This window comes from Danio rerio, chromosome 9, assembly GCF_049306965.1.
Source record: "Danio rerio strain Tuebingen ecotype United States chromosome 9, GRCz12tu, whole genome shotgun sequence".
NCBI classification, from domain to species: domain Eukaryota; kingdom Metazoa; phylum Chordata; class Actinopteri; order Cypriniformes; family Danionidae; genus Danio; species Danio rerio.
In genome coordinates, this window is record NC_133184.1 from 41,053,936 (window position 1) to 41,076,681 (window position 22,746).

At 32.5% G+C, this 22,746-nt stretch overlaps 1 protein-coding gene across 18 annotated transcripts in view; it reads right to left on the reverse strand.

The window, feature by feature from the left end:
- The window catches only part of erbb4b (erb-b2 receptor tyrosine kinase 4b), a 656,299-nt gene that overhangs the window by 48,465 nt on the left and 585,088 nt on the right, over positions 1-22,746 (reverse strand). The gene's annotated exons all lie outside the window — the stretch shown is intronic.

Genomic DNA, 22,746 nt, shown 5'->3' on the forward strand with positions numbered 1-22,746 from the left:
ACTAGCTTGAAAAAGAGCTATGCATTTGTCTGTTCAGTGTTTGAAGGTTATATGCCAATGAAAACAACATTATGAAGAAAATGATACCGCAGTCTTGCCATCATAATGTTTTTCTAATGATATAAGTGGCAAATTGTAAGCGTTCCCAGACTTTGCTTGTTGTGTTGATGAATTGATTTTGGCCTGTGTGTTTATTGCTGTGTGTTCTGTTCCAACAGCTCCTAAAATATGATTGGATAAGATGGAAAGGATGTGATTTGAAAACAGCTGGTATATAATATTGGATTACATTAATTTATCAACCACAGTATATTATTTTCTACTGCATTATTATTATTATTATTATTATTATTATTATTATTATTATTATTATTATTATTATTATTATTATTCATTCATTAATTTTCTTTTCGGCTTAGTCCCTTTTATTAATCCGGGGTCGCCACATCACAATGAACTGCAAACTTATCAAGCACGTTTTTACACAGCGGATGCTCTTCCAGCCGCAACCCTTATAAATAAGGCATTAAGTTGAAGGAAAATGAATGAATAATGTTTTGGGTTGATGGGGTAAAATATTTATTTTATTAAATTATGATCTGATGCTAATAATGAGAAAATTATAGTACTTAATACCCTCATGATACTGTTAAAAATGTCTTAACAAGTGAACAAGGATATTTATTACTATAAAATAAATTGATTACACAATAATTTCTGAAAGATCATGTGACACTGAGATCTGGAAAAATGGGCACTGTCAATTCAACTTTTACATCAGGATCTACAGCATTTAAAAAATTATTTGAAAGAAAATAAATTTTAGATTACTTTTAAATCAATGCAATGTTCTAATATTTATACAATAACTGTATTTTCCTTTAAATATATGTAATTTAGAGAGATTTTTAATAAAGAATAATGACAATAACATTAATAATATTACATGTATGTTGAAATCAGAATTATTAAACCCCCTTTGATTTTTTTGATTTTTTAAATATTTCCTAAATGATGTTTCACAGAGCAAGACATTTTTTACTGTATGTCTGATAATATTTTTTCTGCTAGAGAAAGTCTTATTTGTTTTCATTTTGGCTAGAAAAAATCAGTTTTTAAGTTTTTAAAAAAAACATTTTAAGGTCAAAATTATTATCCCTTTAATGTAATTTTTTTGATAGTCTACATAACAAACCATTGTTATACCATGCCTAATTACCCTAACCTGCCTAGTTAACCTAATTAACCTAGTTAAGCCTTTTTATGTCACTTTAAGCTGTATAAAATTGTCTTAAAATATATCTAGTCAAATATCATTTAGTCATCATGACAAAGATAAAATAAATCCGTTATTGAAAATTGTATATGTCAAAAATAAACATATTTTTTGAAATATTGTATGTCAAAAATCAAATCAGTGTTATTTATATGTTTTTATAATTTGTTTTATTTTACACACACAAACACACACACACACATAATTATTATTAATTAATTATTATATATTATTATATTATATATATACATACATACATACATACATACATGTGTGTGTGTGTGTGTGTGTGTGTGTGTGTGTGTGTGTGTGTGTGTGTGTGTGTGTGTGTGTGTGTGTTTTAAAACACAAACAAAAATTAAAACACACACACACACACACACACACACACACACACACACACACACACACACACACACACACACACACACACACACACACACACACACACACACACACACACACACACACACACACACAAATTGAATGATAAACGTTAAAATGTTTTAATAAATTTAAATAAAAAAGAACTATATAAATAACACTGATTTGATTTTTGACATATAAATACAAGATTCTGGGAAAAATAAAATCCAATTTGAGTTTCACTCAAGGTTTTTTCTAGTCCACAATTACACGAAACGACCACCAGACCTCAATACCTACTATTAGACCTTGATCTATGTTACCAGCAATCTCAGTCTGTCTCTGGTAAAATTACCTCTAGTGGCGCTTGTATTTGGCTCCACAGCTCACTGTTCTGATCTCAGGTGTTGGGCCTTTGGGGAGGGAAACAGTGTGCCAGAACATATGCCAACACATGACCTTGTCCTGACGGACTGAGCTGTACTTGGCATGGGGCGCAGGGCACCAGATGGGCCTGGTAATGTGCTCGACGTGAGGGAGGAGCGAGAGCTACGTGCTTTTCTCAATCAGGTGAGACCTGGAGACCTGCAGACCTGTGGAGGCCTTGAGGGTGGGGGGCCAAATTCATTAACAACACAGTGTGGGGCACAACAGGGGACAGGGGGCATCACCCCCACCCAAAACATACACTCACATTTGTCCTCTGATGTGACCTACAAGCAATAAAAGCCGGAAACGAAACAATGCTCGTCTCGTTTATATCATATTTCAGCACAAGATCCTTTCTTAAAGGGATAGTTTGCCTAAATAAAAATATTTGATGTTAACTAAAACACTCTCAGGTCATCTATGAACTTTAAAGATAATGTTTAATACAAATGTGAGTATATAAGATTATTTTTTGTTTTTGTGCCTTTATCTGCATTTTTGACTCTCAAACCGACTCATAAAAAATAATTAGAAAAATTGACAATTAAAAAATGTGATGAACCATGAGATGCAAATTCTGTCATCAATAATCAGTTAATTAAAATAGAAGACCACTTCTCAATTTCTCTGGATTTACTAGATAGCAAAATATTAAGACTTGTTTTATTCTATAAACATCTGAAAACATTTCTTCCTAATTTCAAAACAAATATTGTCATTCATTTTTTTTCCTCCGAAAACAATTATCAGCCAGAATAACAATTAGTTTCATTTGATGTGATAGAAAACCATGGTTAATCCAGCAAATATTGATTTAACTCTCGCTCAATTTTCAACTTAAAATTTTGGTATTGTATATTGAATGTCTGCATCCAATCTTAAGACTGAAACCTTTAAAGAAAGATTGACTAATGGTGACAAACTCACACTCTCTCTGTAGGAAGCCATCACTTTCTTCACATGACTTGATGCTGTTAATTGAACCTCATATCCACCAATTTACTGCTCAATTTGTTGGCCTGGATGTGTCTCTTTAAGCTGTAACGAATGCTGGCAACGCATTAACCATTCAGTAGGAGAAAGACACTTTCACGGGAACCACACTGGGAGTGAGAAGAATTGATGACAGAGTCAGTTTCAAATGACAGCTATTAAATCTATAGTAACCATCATCATAAAGAGCTTATGGACTGTTTATACTTTCCGTAATGGAACGATTCTGAATTATGTAGAGATAAAGCTATGTGAGTGATATAAGGCCGAGCACACATGGCAGATTCTCCTTTAAAATTAAAGAAAGAATAACTTATAAACAAGGCTCACATCTTTATTTATGAGTGGTCCTATATTTTAAAATTCCCCAAGTGACAAATGAGGGAAAAACTCAAGCAGTTCTATCAATGCATGAAAATACAATACGTTTTTATGTACTGTAGCAACACATGCATTAAATACTGTTCCCGAGGGCCAGTCCTCTACTCTGCTGCTTAAATTGACTTGAAACTGTTTAGTCAAATCACACAATAACAGAAATATTTTACAAAATGGTGTTTACTACAATTTCTGGATGTGCTGCATTCCAGGCACTAATATTTAAACAATTTATAAAACATGAATCGCTGTCTGACCCTCTGAGATGAGATTTGAATAGAATTTGATGATCATGCTTTTCTTTCATGATTATTGAGTATATAATGATGCCATTTATTTTGTGTTTTTGGCATCTTAAAGAACATTTGGACCCAGAAACTAAAGACCTTCATATAAAAAATAAAAAAATACCCAGGCTCATTATTGATATGTACCCCTACATAAAGTTTCGGTTTTCGCAAATCCACCAGAGGCCGCTGTGTATGCTTTGTCAGATCTCAAATTTCTCTTGTGAGTGCCATCCGTTCCTGCTGTTCTCACGTAAATCTACCAGAGGCTGCTGCCAACTGATTGACTGACTGCAGAAAAGTCACCGACAAGGAGATAAGCGAACAGCTGGTAGCGTTAAAAGAAACAGAAGACATCAATGCCGTCATATCACACCGTAGCATTTGTTTTAAAGATTAAATGGAGCCATACATAGCTCTGGCTGCATAATTAGCGCTCTCCAGAAATGTATACGGGGATACATTTTCGTAATGAGCCTGTGTTTTAATTATAGTAATAAGTAATCTGATTGTGTGCTTCAGAGTGAAAATGATAACTCCAATGGAAACAGCAATTTAAATTTCTTCTGTATTATAATTCATATCATAAAAACAATTTTATAATAAATAATTGAAATTGAAAGAATATAATGACAGTTCAATAACATTATACACTGTAAAATATCTGTTAATTAAGTTTCCACATTTTGTGATTCGCAAAACTCTATTTTGTTTAGGTATTTACGCTTGTTTACGCATTATAAACTTTACAAGAAATATCAAGGTCAGGTTTATTTCTTTATTGCATCTCATGAAATTCCATAATAGTTCTCAGGGTCTAATATTAGGGAGAGATTTAGCCATTCTTACAAAATAAATAATAAATATACATAAATAATAAAATAATAAAATAGGAATCATACAATACAGAAAACTTTTAAGTGAAGTTTAAACTTAAACTACTTTCAAGAAGAGCATGTTCTCATAATTGACCCAGCTGGCCCACATTAGCTAATCATGATCCTCCAATCAAAGGATCCCAAGACACTATATATATTCTCATTTCCTTTCTAAAACTATCTTTGTCTGGAAGAAACCTCCCTCCTTCCACCTTTATCTAGAATGGGCGGCACGGTGGCCCAGTGAATAGCACTGTTGCCTCACAGCAAGAATACCAATGGCGTCGGGTCCTCACTGGGCCATCTGGTATTTCTGTGCGGAGTTTGCTTATTCTCCCTGTGTATGCGTGGGTTTCCCCCGGGTTTCCTCCAACCGTCCAAATATGCTCTATATTATAGATAAAATAGCCTAAATCTTTTTTCTAATGTCTTACTCTAAGGAATTAACCTTGGTCTCAGCAGCAGGGGAGTTTGAGATTGACCTAAGCTCAATTGGCCCTAGCCCTGCGAAAGGGGGGAGCCCTGGGCCCGAGGATCCATTGAGCTCAGGCCTCTCTCCTGGCACAGCATGCCAAACAAACTACTGTATTTATAATTCAAGAGATAAGTGTGAACTCTTGAAATAATGGATTTCAATAATGGTTTTACAGTGTTGTTATTGTTACTTACTGATTATATTATATTATATTATATTATATTATATTATATTATATTATATTATATTATATTATATTATATTATATTATATTATATTATATTATATAAAAAAATCCTGTCTGTGTTTCTCCAATTTTACATTTCTTTACATGATCATTTTCATAGAAGACAAGTCCATTAGCATGTTGCACAATTTCAGTTTTAGGCCTTTGTGCAAGTCATATAGACTATTTTTGAAACCTTTCTACTACAGAAATACACTTTCCTTTGTGTACAACAGCAGATAGAAATCTGTCTTCTGTGGGTCAGGAAATGATCGTCCTTATAATTTCATCTTTAGTAAAAACCATCCATTTACATCAAACCACTGAATCCCATTCATCTGTTTTAAGGTCACGCAGTCGTCCTTTGCATTAAAAAAGAGCTTAACTCTCATTTGCCAGATGATTAATTTACCCGTGATATGATCTCAGTTTATTCTCCCACACTTTCGCCAGTTCCTTTTCCATACAACATTTTAGAGTCTTTTTTTCTTCCTCTTCTTCGATGCCTCTGACCCGGCCTGAACAATTGTTTACAGATTCAGAGCTTGGTCTGGCCTTCCTTGGGCCACAGTAAATAATACACACCTGTCTGCTCCTCAAAACACAGCTCATTCTCTGCTGTCTGTAAGGAGTTGCTCTCGCAAATCAATACTGCAGGTTGTGTTTGGTTGCCAGGGGCCTGTGTGTGTGTGTGTGTGTGTGTGTATGTTTGTGTGTGTGTGTGTGTGTGTGTGTGTGTGTGTGTGTGTGTGTGTGATGTACATGGCTTTCCTCTGAGGCTGGTCTGGCTCCATTTCAACAATGAGCAGACCCCTGTGGCAGCCATGATAAGGGCATCAGTGTAAGACTGCTGGGAAATGTAATGAAATGTTATTGGTGTGTGAATATTTGCCATTTTACAACAGCTCGTCCATTCATGTTTGTAATTTCTTATGCTTTTGTGGAGTTAAGTGTTATGTAACTTTTTTTTGTAACAGTAACAAATGGATTTATCAGCACTTTTCTATAAAACATTTTGGTTTGTGCCAGTCAAGCCAAATCCAAACATACTTAATCACACATAATAATAAGAAATACTACAGAGATAATACATTTAAATATGAAATACACTTCACAAGTCAATTTGATTTTATTTGGGAGTCTATTATGGTACAGGTTGCATTCATTTGATTTAAAATCTGTAAAGTTGTAAAATGAAATATTGCAATATTATTGTTTATATATAGATTCAGTGCTTCCCACAGGTTTGAAATATACTTGTGGTGGTAGCCGGAATGAAACATCTAACACTATGTTTAACACTTTGTTTATTTATTATGACACTGTTATACACTTGTTATTTTTAATGGTTAAATAAAGTTATTTAAAAAAAAAAAGCTGTTGAAATAAAATAAATCCACTATTTCTTTTACTTTTATATTATTTAGGAGCCATGTGCACTATAAGATACTGAGCTACAGTAAAATGAATGAATGAATGAGTTGCAGCCTAATTAACATATTAAAATAACATATTAAATAACAAAAACATTTGTTGTCATGATTTTTTGTCATACATTTTTCAGTGCAGTGTTCAGATGTTATTCTAATTTGCAAATTTGGTGCTCAAAACCTATTTTTATTATCCATATTTAAATATGTTTTCTGAAAAATATGGTTTTGGAACTAGTGATTCATTTTAAAGGATTTTGTGATCAATGGAACAATTTTAATTTGGGTTCAATAGAACAAGTTTAAAACAATTACAAATTTATTTAAAATTATACTTTAAGTAGAGCAAATCCTTAAGAGACATTTTATCTTGTTATATGTTTGGCAATATTATATATTTTTCTTAACACTAACTGATGTATATGTGGAGCATTTTCTTTCTTAGCTATGTTATAAGATTTATCCAAATTATGCATCCAAAACTCCAAATGATTGGACTGTGCTGTATTAAACAATGGTTGCCTTTTAGGCATTGGTGCCAAAACTTGTTCCTGGAAGCCTGGTGTCCTGCATAGTAAAACATCCTTCAACAGAGCTCCCTGGAAGTTTTCTCGTATCCCTATATAGTGCATGATTAGTTGGTTTGGGTGTGTTCAATTGGTTTTAAGTGGGCAAGACACCAGCCTTCCTGGACCGAGTTTGGACACCCTGCCTTAAGGTCAGATACTGTAGTTACCATCTTTAAGGACATCTTTAGATTTGAATTTGATGTGCATTTATCATTGCATTCTTTCAGCAAACTTATGCAAGATCAAAAGTTTATTTCCATCAAGAGTTTCTGCTCTTTTTCTTTTCTCTTTCGATGAAAAAAAGTGACATTAAAGTCATCTGTAAGACCATAAGGGCCTCTGTGTATGCATCTGCTGATGTTCGCATGCCTGGAAGAGAAATAAAGCGAGCAAACAAAAAGCATTTTCTTCAGAAATGAGAAAAATGAGAGAAGGGAAAAGTCATTTTGCTCGAGGCGGCACAGCACATCTATTCTCACACTCCTTTAACTTAAAGCGCTATGCCAAGTGTGTGCGTGTTTTGTTTTTCAGAGCAAAAACCTCCTTATGACAGCAAATGCTTGGCCTGGACTACACACCAACAAGCCAGAAATAATAAGGAAATTGAAAAGCACAAGATCGTGGGAGAAAGGTGTGAGATCACAGCAGACAGGTAGTGATGTCAGAGCTAAAGAAAGATCATGCTAAAATAAATTCTTTTTTTTCTGTAGGTTTTTTATTTTTTTACTTATTTTTTTTTGTATGGTTAAGAACAGCCAATCGGCCTATATTTTCAAAGTGTATATAAAAACAAGGACCATACAGTTGTGTTCACTTAGTTGAGGTGTTATTGGCAATCAGTTACATCCAAAAAAATCCCTAAAACATTAAATTGGAAACACACAAAGATATCCAAAACTTTGTATTATAAATATGTTTTCCCATTTCAAGCACTTTTACTAATTCAGCAAAGAAACTGTTAACTTTCTGTTTGTTACATGCAAAACTAATAATAGCAAGTTTTTGGAAAAATATAGAAAGCCTGCATTTTGGACAATGGTTGCGGGAATAGTCTAATTGTTTGGCTTTAGAAAAATTAACTTATATAGTGAAGAGAAAACCTAAAAAAGTTTTTTAAAATTTGTGATCCCTTTGTGGGATTCCTGAAGGAAGCTGAAACAAATATTTTCTCTGTATAAGTTGTATCACCGCTATTGATATACTGTTGTTGTTATTTGATGTAACGTTATACTGTATTTGTAAGTACACACATTTACCTATTTATTTCTTATATTTACTTATCATTTGTGTATATACAGTTAAAGTCAGAATTATTAGCCTTCTGTTTATTTTTCCCCAATTTCTGTTTAATAGGAATAAGTTTTTTTTTTCAAAACAGTCCTAAACATAAATAGTTTTAATAACTCATTTCTAATAACTGATTTATTTTATCTTTGCCATGATGACAGTACATAATATTTTTTCAAGACACTTCTATACAGCTTAAAGTGACATTTAAAGGCTTAAATAGGTTAATTAGGTTAACTAGGTAGGTTAGGGTAATTAGAAAAGTTACTGCATTATGATGGTTTCTTCTGTAGACTTATCAAAAAAAATAAAATAAATAAATAAAAATAAATAAATAAATAAATAAATATTTAAAAAAAAAAAACTTAAAATGGTTTTTAAAAAAATTAAAAACTGCTTTTATTCTAGCCGAAATAAAACAAAAAAGACTTTCTACAGAAGAAAAAATATTATCAGACATACTGTGAAAATTTCCTTGCTCTGTTAAACATTAGTTAAGAAAATATATATAAAAAATAAATAAATAAATAAATAAATAAATAAATAAATAATACTAATAATAATAATAATAATAATAAATCCCTAATAAAAAAATAAAAATAAAACGGGGCTGATAATAGTGTTGAAATTAAATTAAATTAAATTAAATTAAATTAAATTAAATTAAATTAAATTAAATTAAATTAAATTAAATTAAATTAAATTAAATTAATCTACGGTGGGAAGTTTTTGGTTTAGGTTTTAAATATAGGAACAACCAATTGCCAGCAATTTAATATTTTACAATAAACAAATTATTATTATTAATTCATTTAAATTTTTTTAAAGGTTAAACCCCTTATATATATATATATATATATATATATATATATATATATATATATATATATATATATATATATATATATATATATATATATATATATTAAAAAAAACATTTGCTTTTGGGGTTTGCGACATTCAAGTCAATTGAATAAATTACTGAAATAAATACGGACACTTTTACTACTCAGTAAAAGCAAAATTCTTGATGACATTTTTTGTTGCTGAATCTTCTTAACTTACTTTAGTCAAGCTGATCAAAATTATCAAAAAAAAAAAAAATTAAACCTGCTCAAAAGATTAACAAAAAAACATTGGATATCATGACTTTTTGTCATAACTATATCTTTTTTTAGTTCACAAATCTGTAGTCTAATTTTAAAGCTTTTTTTTTCTAAAATTCTAATAACAAATAAATCAGATTGCTATGAATAATCTGTTTGGTTTAAGTTTAAATCAATTAGACTTTACATTTTCCTTTAAATAATTTATAATTTTTTAATAAAATGACATTATTGTGGCCATTTCTTGTTATTACATTTCATTATTATTAATCAAAGAAATAGAGAAGTGTACGTTACATAACATATGCCATGATTTCCTATACAGTTCACAATAGTTGCTGAAAACCAAAGCCTGTCAGCAAATATCAGTTGACGGATTTTAAATAAAATTGTGCTGTGTATGATGGTCACAGACACAGATTTTGATTCCATTCAATCGAAGGACATCAAATCATATTACGTTGACCAGCCGAAAGAAATCAAGAGCAAACTCATAAAGGTTGAAGAGAAATAGAGACATACACAACCACCAAGTGGAGCTTCGCCATAGAGGGAAAACCGATTCAGCTGTGCCAGAAGCAAGAGTTCTTTTATATTGTGGATGACAAGTGTTACCACAACAGAGCAGACCAAGAGAAAAGCTGCAAGATGATCATAGTACATCAAAACCAACCACAGAAATACCGATTAAGATGTTAGCTTCATTTTGAGAACATTAACAAACCAAACACTGAGGTAAACTTTTATCCTAATCCATTCACTATTACGTTAATATTTTTTTTTCATCATTCTTTGCTTGATATTAACACTGTTTTTGTTATAAGTGGATGCATAACTTCAATAAAACACTAAAGACAATCGTCTATATTGCTTTACATGTTACAAGCAATTGATAATGGATTATAAATGAACACTAACAAGCTTGTTTCTGTGACAGATTTGTGATGAAGTCTACACTATAATCTATTATATAAAAACCAGTGGTGCACTATTTTTTTTTACTTCACTATTGTAAGTACAGTAGGTGTCTGTACATTTTTAGAGTATAATTATTTGAAGAAACTTTTACTTCACTACATTCCTAAACAAAATATTGTTACAAACAAAATATACTCTTCATTGTAGCTGAGGAAAAAGTTGTTTTCAAGTTGAGAAACTGTCACCTGCTCTGAGATGAGGTAGTAGTGTTTAATACATGAAAAATCTGAATTTGATCAAGTTGCCCTCTTAAATCAGTTTACATATTGTGCATCGGACTGATATCTTTTCCTGAGTCAACAACTCATTGATTCAAATGATCCTTTCAGAATGAGACGCCAGTAAACAGTTAACAAACTGATCTGAAAGGGATTCAGCATGTGAATATGGTCTTACATGCAATGTGGTTATTAGAGTATGGCAAATTTTGGTAATTCAACTTTCATGCAAAAATAAACATTCATCAATAAGTACTTTTGCTTTTATTACTTAAAAGGATAGTTCACCTTAAAATTTAAATTCTGTCATCATTTACTTACCTTTTATATATTCCAAATCTGTTTGCTTTTCTTTCTTCTGTTGCACAAAAAAGAAGACATTTTGAAGAATGTTGAGAACCTGTAATCATTGACTTCGATGGTATTTGTTTTTTCTACTATGCAAGTCAATTGTTACAGGTTTTCAGCTTTCTTCGAACTATCTTCTTTTGTGTTCAACAGAAGAAAATCAAGAAGTACTTTGACTCAAGTGATATTCAAATGGAATATTTACTACTATTAGTTATATTTTATTACTCAATTGTATGTACTTGTACTTTAATTTTTACTTAAATGTCTTCTGTGTCCATTTAATGTGTTCATCCACCACTGATGATATACTAAATAAAATAAGCCACAGCAGAGCAGTCTGCAACATGCTAACAAAACATGCTAACAAATTAACATCTATATCTGTCTAGTTAACTAACTAGCTTGTTTATGAGGACCCTCCATATTAGTAGGCTAATGTATTTTATATAGTAAAACATAGTTATAATAATAATAATAATAATAATAATAATAATAATAATAATAATAATAATAATACTAAATCCCTAAAAAAAAAATAATAATAAAACGGGGCTGATAATAGTGTTGAAACTAAATTAAATTAAATTAAATTAAATCAAATTAAATAAATTAAATTAATCTACGGTGGGAAGTTTTTGGTTTAGGTTTTAAATATAGGAACAACCAACTGCCTGTAATTTCTTATTTTACTATCAATAAATTATTATTATTAATTCATTAAAAAAAATTTTAAAGGTAAAACCCCTTATATCAAAAAAAAAAAATAAAAAAATCTGGCAAAATCTGAATGTCAAACAGATTATTTGTAGGAGCTTTGAGTTATTGGAACAGAAGGCATGTCCTTATAAACCACCACAGCCGTGGAATACCTGTCATACCTATACATATATATATATATATATATATATATATATATATATATATATATATATATATATATATATATATATATATATATATATATATATATGCAAACCAATACAATGGTGCCTTTCCACAAAGCCAAATGCCAGTTGGAATAACATAAGAGTGAGTTAATGATTCTTTTTTTTTTTTTTTTGGTTCCTTTAAGCTCCAGTCTATTAATCATGAACTTTGTTTGAGCATCTCTAGGGCTTTCAAATTGGCTGTGCATATCAGTTTGTCTGATATGTCCACCAAAAGTGCTCAAAGCGCTGACTTAAAATTAATTAAAACCCTGCGTGTTACAAAACTGTAGCCCTTGTGGAGATGCTCAATTCCAACTGACAAACGCTAAGTGTCAGTCAGAGATTTCGACAACCTCTCCTATTCTGCCAGACTTTTCTGCTCCAAATGTGCATCTGTGCTCCCAGCTGTCTGTCTGTCTGTGTGCGTGCAAATGAGCGTCCAGTGAGCAGTCCGCGGTGCGCTCTGAACGCAGACACATGGTTAGTCATCCTTTCTGTACACACTACCGCATAACAGATGGCCGCCTGTGGTAAATATGGCTAACTTGACCTGATGAAATAGCACAACAATCGATCCAAGTCATTATCGTCTCTAGCTAATTGCAGAGGCCTTGATGAAACGGCAAGAGGGAAGCCGTTTATATTTAGATTAAATATTTAGATTTGCATTTTGCAAATAGCTTGAATGTTTCTACTGCTCTTAAAGCCAGATAAATGCTGGCATAAGTAATATTTTGTCTCTTACAGCAGCGGAATTCAAAAGTTGCTCAAATTCTTAAAGGAATAGTTCACCTAAAACAAAAAATAAAAACACTTGTATTTTAATTTATATACTATCATATTTGTCTTTTATTAACATTACTGTTTTTAATTAATTTACTTTCACGCATACAATCACACTGGTGTGATCATCCTTTGCTTGTCCCTGAACAATCAGAACGCACATCATCAATCTGACGGTGCATGCTGAGGCACAGAAAGAGGTCTCAAAAAACAATTTATCCATGCTTTCAAACAAATAACATTTATTTTAAGTTTCAGACATTCAAATACGCATAACTACAAGCATAACAGACCATTTAAGGTTTGCAAAATGCAAATGGATGTCTATAGAGATGGCCATAATAAACATTTTTCAACATACTTGGACGATGTCCTTTGTTCACATAAGAGCCACACTGTTTATGATCTTAAAATATTTTCTCTATTACTCTCCCAGATAAACAGTTACTTACCTATAGGTATTTTGGAAGAAAATTCTGAATAAACATGACATTTTTGTAGCAGTGTAAAATGAAAAATATTTTTACATTACTGTGAGGGTTAGGTTTATGATTGAGGAAGGGGTAGATGCTAATAAAATACAATTAATGCATGATTTAATTAACCGTTACCTGTCATATAATGAATAGTATAATCATTATTAAGCAGCTTGAAAGACTACAGAAGAATTTAAGTTTTCACATATTTGGGAATATCAGCAATTATACAATATAAATAGAACATTTATCAAAATTTATAGAAAAGGGCAAAAAGAAACAAAATACAATATATACCAACAATGAGTTGGTGGGTCACATGATAAACTTTAGAACACAATGGATTCTAAGCAACAACAACAACAACAACAACAACAACAAACTTACACAGGAGGGTCAGCTTTAGTATTTAAAACTTGTGCATTAAAGTGGTAATATTTATTTATACTGAAATATTTTGTATTATTATTTTGAAACTTTTATTATTCATAAAACTCGCTAAACGTCAAGCATTTTAGAAAGTAATTTTTGTTTTTTGATTGCACATCACATGCTAACGGACATTTGGACAAGTGACAGGTCACCCTCGCCCCTCTTCCCCACCACAAACACTCAGCAGATCCAGCAAGGTCGAAGCAATTAAAGCTGCTCTATTTGACAGGCAGTTTTGATAAGCAGAAAATTGAAAGTGAACTGCCTGCTAAACTGTTGGTGTCCCTTTAAAAGTGACATGTTAATTTTTTTTTTTTTTTTTTTTCAGTGTTTAGGCAGCAACAGTCCACCATTTTGCATTGCTTGCTATAGCAGATAGTATGGAAGCCCATTCCCACCTCTGAATAAAAAAATAAATAAAAAGGGTTATGTGACTCTTTATCGAATTACATGACACAAACTCACAATTCTGACTTTTCCTATTAGAATTGTCAGATGTAAACTCGAAATTGTAAGTTATTAAGATATTAACTTACACTTCTGAGAAATTAAGTCAGAATTTTGAAAAATAACATCACAATTTTGTAAAAGTTTGAGATAAAATGTCACAATTCCAAGATATAAAGTCAGAATTCTAAAAAATAATGATGCATTTGTATGATATAAAGTCAGAGTTCTGGTATAAAAAGTAGCAATTGTTTGAAAAAGTCACAATTTTGTTATGTTTGACTCGATTAGATGGAAACTACAATATTTTCTTGTGGTATTTTCTCCTATATTAGCTTCGCACATGTTTAATTATCATTTTTAGATGGAAAAATACCTACCAGTTGCATGAGATTTGCTTGTTTTGTTGTTTCTAGAGAGTCGGTAAAGTCTCCGCCTTACCAGAAGAAAGCAAAAGCTCATTTGCATTTAAAGCGGTATGCACAAAAACAGCTTGTTTTTGTTCAAACCCAAATAGGAGCAAATGTGATAAGCTATAACTTGGCTGAAACTTCACAGAAACATTCTGAGGACACCAGAGTTTTTCTTTTTAAATATATGTTATGAAAAGTGGCATACTGTATGTCCCCTTTAACTTCAACTCTGAGTTCGGCGAGTGAGAAAATCTCTGTGTTTTCTGACACCAGAGCTGTCTTCCTCACTCTTACCTGTTTAAAATTTCAGCAGCCCAACTTTGAGAAACAGCAAGACTGAGAGAGAACGAGGAAGATGAGGAAGGAGATGTGAGATATAGGACTGTGTGTGGGAGAATGACAAAATATAGTTCATATGAATATTGGAAAAGATCTGTACGAATGGCCTTTAGAGTAAATTGCTTTGCGTTCATTCGTTTGTTTGTCTTGGGTTGGCAGAACCCAGAGGATGTTTTTAAAGGCTCACTTTAAACTAGGTTCAGATATGAGCCAACCACCATGACATATCCACAATGTTAAATGGCGGTTTTATTAAGCTAATTAGGTCTCATTGTTCTTTGAAAGGTGTATATTAACGGTACCTTCAAATGGTCAATTCGTAGCTTATAATTATCATGTTAGAAGCCAGACGATTGTCATCTCAACTTGAATATTGCTGAATATCAAGCGTCAATTTAATTACATCTATTGAAAATTCAATTGGCTTAGCTTGAGTCTCGAAGAACGGGAGATTTCCTCTGATGAAACGAAGCATGACAGGATAAAAGGGATAATTGTTGCCTTTGATTGTGCCACCATCATTGAACTTAATGAGAACCCTGTACCTGCAATGAAATTTAAACACAAGCCATCGTCTACCTGGAATAGATTTACACTTTTCTACTATGTCTGGTATGTTAAGAAACATTTTTTTCAAAAAAAAAAAAACAAAAAAACTATACTTACTATCATTTTCAAAATTTCAAAGTATCATTCACAAATAGAAAGCATTTCTCTAAATCTATATCTATTTCTATATAATCTCTATATATTCTAACTGGTCTTTGATAGCAGCAGGAGTACACGTTATTTGGTTAGTCAACTTTTCACAGCAATGCTTGACCTTTTCTTTAATAAAAACCTGACTTGCGGTGCTGGTGATTTCACAGACCATCAAAATTTAACCTTCACACGTCAGGCTTGTGTTTGCTCCTGAGTGACTCTTTTTTTTTTTTTTTTTTGGTATCTGTGCTGCATCACACCTCTTCTGTTCCAGATGCACTTGTGCAGTTCATTATCAGAGTGCATGTTGACATGTGGAGGAATTAAACAAGAACAACTGCTGGTTCAGTGCACCGCTGGCCAATCTCATCTCGCTGCTATATTCATTTATTAATCTGCTCATCAAAATGACTCTCATGCTTGATTATTTCATCAATAATCTATTGCATAAAGTGTGTTTTAATCTACAGACGTCACAGACTCTCAAACTGCTATTAACCTGTTGGGCACAGTGAGACAAGGAAAACAGCATTTCTAGAACAATTTGACTTGCTCTCTTTTTGAATGACACTTTAACACTGGAACTTTCAGAAATCTATAACTGCTATAATTGCCATTGTGGTCATTCTGGCCATTGATATAACACTGAATTGAATTGTTGTCATGCTTGCATTTGTAGCTTATACAGGGTCTTTAGAATTTAGCTTTAAAAGCCCGTTGTTGTATTTTATGAATTCAGTATACAGTAAAGACTAGTGCTCAGTCAAAAGATCAAACATGATTAATTGCATCCAAAACAAAAGCTTGTATTTACATTATACATATGTGTGTGTACTGTGTATATATATATATATATATATATATATATATATATATATATATATATATATATATATATATATATATATATATATATATATATATATATATTTTTTTTTTTTTTTTTTTTTTTTTGTAGGCATAGTACACAACTACATACATTGTTATGTAATTAATTGAGTAAAAATTATGTAAATAATCAAGTACAAACACTTTTTTTTCTCCTGGAGAAGGTCTTATATGTTTTATTTCAGCTAGAACAAAAACAGTTTTTAGGGTCAATTTTAGGGTCAAAATTATTAGCCCCTTTAAGCTATATTTTTATTTCATAGTCTACAGAACAAACCTTGTTATACAAATCTTGCCTAATTTCCTAACCTGCCTAGTTAACCTTATTAACCTAGTTAAGCCTTACAATGTTACTTTAACCTGTATAGAAGTATCTTGAAAAATATCTAGTAAAATATTATTTACTGTCATCATGGCAAATATAAAATAAATCAGTTGATGAGTTATTAAAACTATTATGTTTTAGAAATGTGTTAAAAAAGTCTTCTCTCCATTAACTGAAACTGGGGAAAAACAAACAGGGGGCTAATAATTCAAGGGGTTTGATAATTTTGACTTCGACTGTATATAGGTATTTAAGGTGCACACCACACTTTGCCTGGCAAGTGGGAGAGCAAAGTTTTTTTTTTTTTTCCACAGCAGTAAAAATGTTGGTTTTTGAGGTTTGAAAGGTTTGAGGTAAAGTCGTGTTTTGCTAACAGGAAGTTGTTTTTGGTAGCAGAAAGTTGCTGGGCAACAAAGACACAGGAAAAAATATGGACACTGAAATGTTTGTGGTCAACTTGACCGTTATGGCTTTTAAGAAATACTCATGTGTACTCATTTGTGCCTGTTCATGTAAATAAAATAACAAAATTAAAAATAAATACAAACATATTTAGAAAAATTCAGGATACTATAGGTCATTTATATGTTTTTTTTAACTGTTATTTAATTACAACATTTAATTTATTTTAATTTGTATGTTTAAAATGACTGTGTCAGTAGAGTGTTTAATTGTCTAAACGAGATTTATAACAAAACAGGTTTCAAACTTGGCTTTGCATTTCTCTCTTAAAGTCTTCAAAAAATCAAAACAAACCACATTATTTTATTAGCTCTCACTGCAAATTTTGTGGTAAACAATTCATCTGGGCATGTCATTAAGAACAAAAAATGTTTGCTCATGTAATCTATAATTGAAATCTGTAAATGCACTTTCTGTTTTTTTTTTTTTTTTTTTTAGTTAAATTGATTTTACATACAGATTACATATAGGAATTGGGCAGGGCTAACAAATTTAACCACGCCCCTCCAACTGTCAGTTTTGACAACAAGCAAAATTGTTAAGGAGGAGGTGTCTGTTAGCTTGTAATAACTCTTCCCAAACCATTTTCCAGATCTTTCTAAATAAAATGCCTACTTTACTACTACAACCCTACTAAAAAAAAAAAAAAAAACTGCTTAAACCAGCCTAGGCTGGTAGGCTGGTTTAAGCTGGTCTACCAGGCTGGTTATAGATGGGTTTTGGCCATGTACAGGCTGGTTTCCAGCCATTTCCAGCCTGGTCTTAGCTGGTCAGGCTGGGAGATGACCAGCTAACACCAGCTTGACCAGCCTAGCCAGACTGGGAGCCCAGCCCAAACCAGCTATGTCCAGCTTAAACAAGGTCATTTTCGAGCCTGACCAGCTAAAACCAGACTGGAAATGGCTGGAAACCAGCCTGGAAATGGCCAAAACCCCTCTTAAACCAGGCTAGTCAACCAGCTAAAACCAGCCAAGCAGCCTAGCCTGGTTTAAGCTGAATTTTTCAGCAGGAATACATTAATCTCGCAAAAGAAAAAACAAAAAAAAAAAACAAAAACAAGCCTTGCCCACAGTTTGCTCATTTAATATTCCATTTCTCTAGGAACTGTGTCACAAAATGAAAAAAAAATAACAGTCGCAACTTCCGAGTCACAATGACTTTAAAATATCATGTAAAATGTTGTGAACCAGTGTCTATCGAGTTAAATAGTATTTATTTTCCTATTATGAATGTCAATGGTTTGCAATAGTTTTGAACACATTTTTTCATGAAAAAAAACAACAACAACAACAACCTGATGACGAGTACATTTTTGAGTAAATTAATACTTTAATTTCTCCTTGAACTTCACTCAATGTCTCTTTTACTTTATTTAGATTCTTCTAATTGCTCATAATTAGGGCCAGACAGAATCTGCAGACATTTTTTTGATATTTCTGAACTGATTTGTTTTTGTGAGTATAATGACTATAAATTTAAATCATGAAATAAAAACAATACCTTTTTAACTTGTATTGAATAATTAAGAAGCACTTAAACTTTTAAAAAGCTAATTACATCAACTTGTTTGGTAAACAAAGCAAGTCTTTCATATAATATATAAACAAAAAAATAGAAGTGATTACTTTACAACTGTTTTGTAAATAAATCACATAAACATTTGCATATTAGTCAATAATATTACTGAAATGAAAATGTAAAACTGAATACATATATATTTACTCACATTTACATAAGTAAATAAATATGGGCTAAAAACTCTGTGGATTTCTGACCGCTCTGATTTCGTGTGGGTCGAGTCATAACTCAATGATAAGGCTGCTCTGCTGACCCGAGGTCAGTGTGTGAATGCTTTAGTCCAGCTGATGGAACAGACACCTGACCTTTTGAGTTAGTGCTGCATTTTTCTCCAGTGACATCGACAGAATTGTATTTTTGGTCAAGTCAGGGCAAAACTGAGAGGGCAATTCTTATTTCTCCACCCCCTCATAGACAAAAATAAAGGAGACTCAATTGCCATTTAAATGTTTTGTTACTGAAACAAATCTTGAGTAAACCATCACAGCAAGATTTGCATGAAAGATGTCCAAACTATTATTTTACGTTTCGTGATCTTGACAATGAAAGTGTTATGGTCATTTTTGTCACTGAAAAGAACTAAAGATCCCATCATGCACCTCTCATGCGCACCAGTCCCAGTTCTCTCCCTAATTTGCAAAGACACAGCTGGAAGCTCACAATAGACTGATTACCTGGACTATTTAAAACTCTCTTTCACACACCCTTTGCTGAGTATTGTTTTGTGTTGCATTTATAATGTAAGTGTTCATCCTTGTTCCGTGTTTGACCTTTGGACTGTTTTTTTTTTATTTTTCTTTCATGTTTTTGATTGCTTGCCGCCTAGCCTGACCATCTGCTTGTTTTTGGATTACGCTTCTGGATTGTCTTTTACACTGCATATGCTGGTTTTCATCCCTTGCCTAACTGACCATTCTTAGATCTCTTTTTATTTTTTGTCAATGTCTGTAAAAGGAGAAGAATAGACATATACTGAAACACTTAGAATATTCCATTTCTCTAATAAATAGTCATGTTTGTTCTTGTTATCATATGCAGAACTAAACAAACTCTCACAAGGCTTGTGTTCAAAGCCTGAATGTGAAAGGAAGCGCTTTAACGGTGTCCTTTCTGTGTTGATTTGACAGTTTTTCTTTTCCTCTGGCCTCATTAGAAGAAGCTCCTCATAGCCAGGTGGCCTAAGACACATGCACACACACACACACACGCTTATTTTGTCAAAGGAGCTGCATGAAGAGGGCACTGCAAAAACAACACGCTCTATATCTGTAATAAGGCACTTGTAAATAATGTATATACCACGGTTTTGCTTCATCAATAATGCATGGACCACAACAAAACATAAGTAAAAAATGAGTTGGCATACAGTTACTGGCCAACTTTGTGCAACAGATTAAAATAAAGTATGTTGAACAAGCTGCTTCAGCGACACTAAATCCTACTTCACTGATAACGATCCAACATCAAAAATCACTGCAGTTGTTTGCAGTAGGGCTTTATATTATATTGTCTGTAGTATATCCCCAAAATTGGCTCACTAAAACATCCCTCTATATTTTTGTATTATTCATGGGTGAAAGGTTGGTTTAAGGTATTATTTTGAAGCCAGTAATTTAACACTACGCGCATAAGAGGTGACATTTCTAAAGCCTTGGCTCGTTTTGCCCATTATCTTGAAAAGAACAGGGCAGACATTGTCTGATTTTACACCCACATCGTAGCCTGCTCTTGGAAAAGCCTTTCATAAGGTGAGTCTAATACATAAATAATAACCTTAGATTGTATCACTTCAGGTTAACATCCCTCTAAAGAATTGTGCCCGAAATCTTTATTCTGTATGTTGGATTTGGCAAGCCTGCAAAGTGGTCAGAGCCATAAAAATGCTTGAATGCGAACTAGCCCACTAAAACTATGATTTAAATGCATGAGATTCATCTAAACAGTTGACTCGCATTCCAAATTTCTGCAACACTGGCTGAACACTCAATGGTTGACATGGACTTATTTTAGTTTAAGTGTTTATATGCATGTATAAAAGAAAACTACTGTATATCTACATTTTATACATGCTGTAGGAGATCTTTTTAGTGCATTTAGATTTATTTTTTCTTTTTTTAAATGGTCTTTTATATTTTCTCAAATAATTTACATTTACATTAGATACATGTCAGAGATCATACATCTGAATACACTCACAAATCTAAGCACAAATTCTGTCCACTTTCTCCTTCAGCAATATAAACTTTTTTTTTTTTTTTTGTGCATGGTAACTAATGCCACCATGTGTGCATGAGTTACCTCTGGGTGCTCCGGTTTCCTTTACAAGTTGAACTTAATAAGCTAAATTGTCCGTAGTGTATGTGTGTGTGTGAATGTGTATAGTTGTTTGGAAGGGCATCCGCTGCATAAAAACTTATGCTGGATTCCACTGTGGCGACCCCCGATAAATCAGGGACGGAAGGAGAATGAATGAATGATTGGCTCAAAAACAAGATTTATTCAGAGTGTGATTCATGATTGGTTTGGACCTATTTCTCCTTTCAGTCAACTACAAAGTGCCAACAACTTAACACATTAAAAATAAGATTTTTAATTCAAATAAACACTGTTTTGTTTACATTCCAATTCATTAAATAATCCATAATCAAATAATCAGTAATATCAAAAACACTAAGCTGCACAACTACATTTTATGCCGGCAGCTAGCTCTCTGCAACTCTCACATGGTCTCCCACTGAAGCTAAGCAGGTCAGTACCTGGATGGGAGACCACATGGGGTTTAACCCTGGCATCCTGGCCAAATTTGCCCACTGGTCTCCGTCCATCATGGCCTCCTAACCATCCCCATATTATAATTGGTTTTATCACTCTGTTTCCTCTCCACCAATCAGCTGATGTGTGGTGTGCGTTCTGGTGCATTATGGCTGCCTTCCTGTCATCCAGGTGGATGATGCAAACTGTTGTTGGATGAGGAGACCCCCCCCCCCAAAAAAAAAAAGTATAAATTGCTTTGAGTGTCCAGAAAAACGCAATATAAATGTAAGGAATTATTATTATTATTATTATTATTATTATTATTATTATTATTATTATTAATAATAATAATAATAATAATAATAATAATAATAATAGTTGTTGTTGCTGTTGTTGTTATTATTATTATTATTATTATTATTATTATTATTATTATTATTATTATTATTATTATTATTATAGGTGAACAATTAATCTGTGCAACTTAATCCACTGAAAAAACAAAAACAAAAAACCATACTTAACATTAGTGAAATTTCTCCCATTTCTGAATTTTCTATGCGCACACAGGCTGATGGGCCATCTAATCTGCTCCTGCGTCATTAACTATATGGAGCAGGAGATTGGTTGCTGTCACCTTGGCAGCCAATGAGCTTGCCCCTCAATAATTTAAATGATCCTTGCTATTTTACTCTGTCAAGCTGCGGCGTGTTATCAGAGACACTCCCCCACCCCAGCTCCACCTGTGTTTAGATCTGCTACAGGGGTTACATACATACTACAGTATGTTTGCAGCAGCAGCAGCATGTTAAATTCTTAGACTGAGGGCATAGCAAGTCTCGGTAAGTCTCGGTACCATAATAATCAGAGTAGCAGATCTATACCGCCAAGACCAAATACATTAACATTGTCATATACATATTCATTATCATACTAAATCCAGGTTGTTCATGACAGAAATCCAGATATTT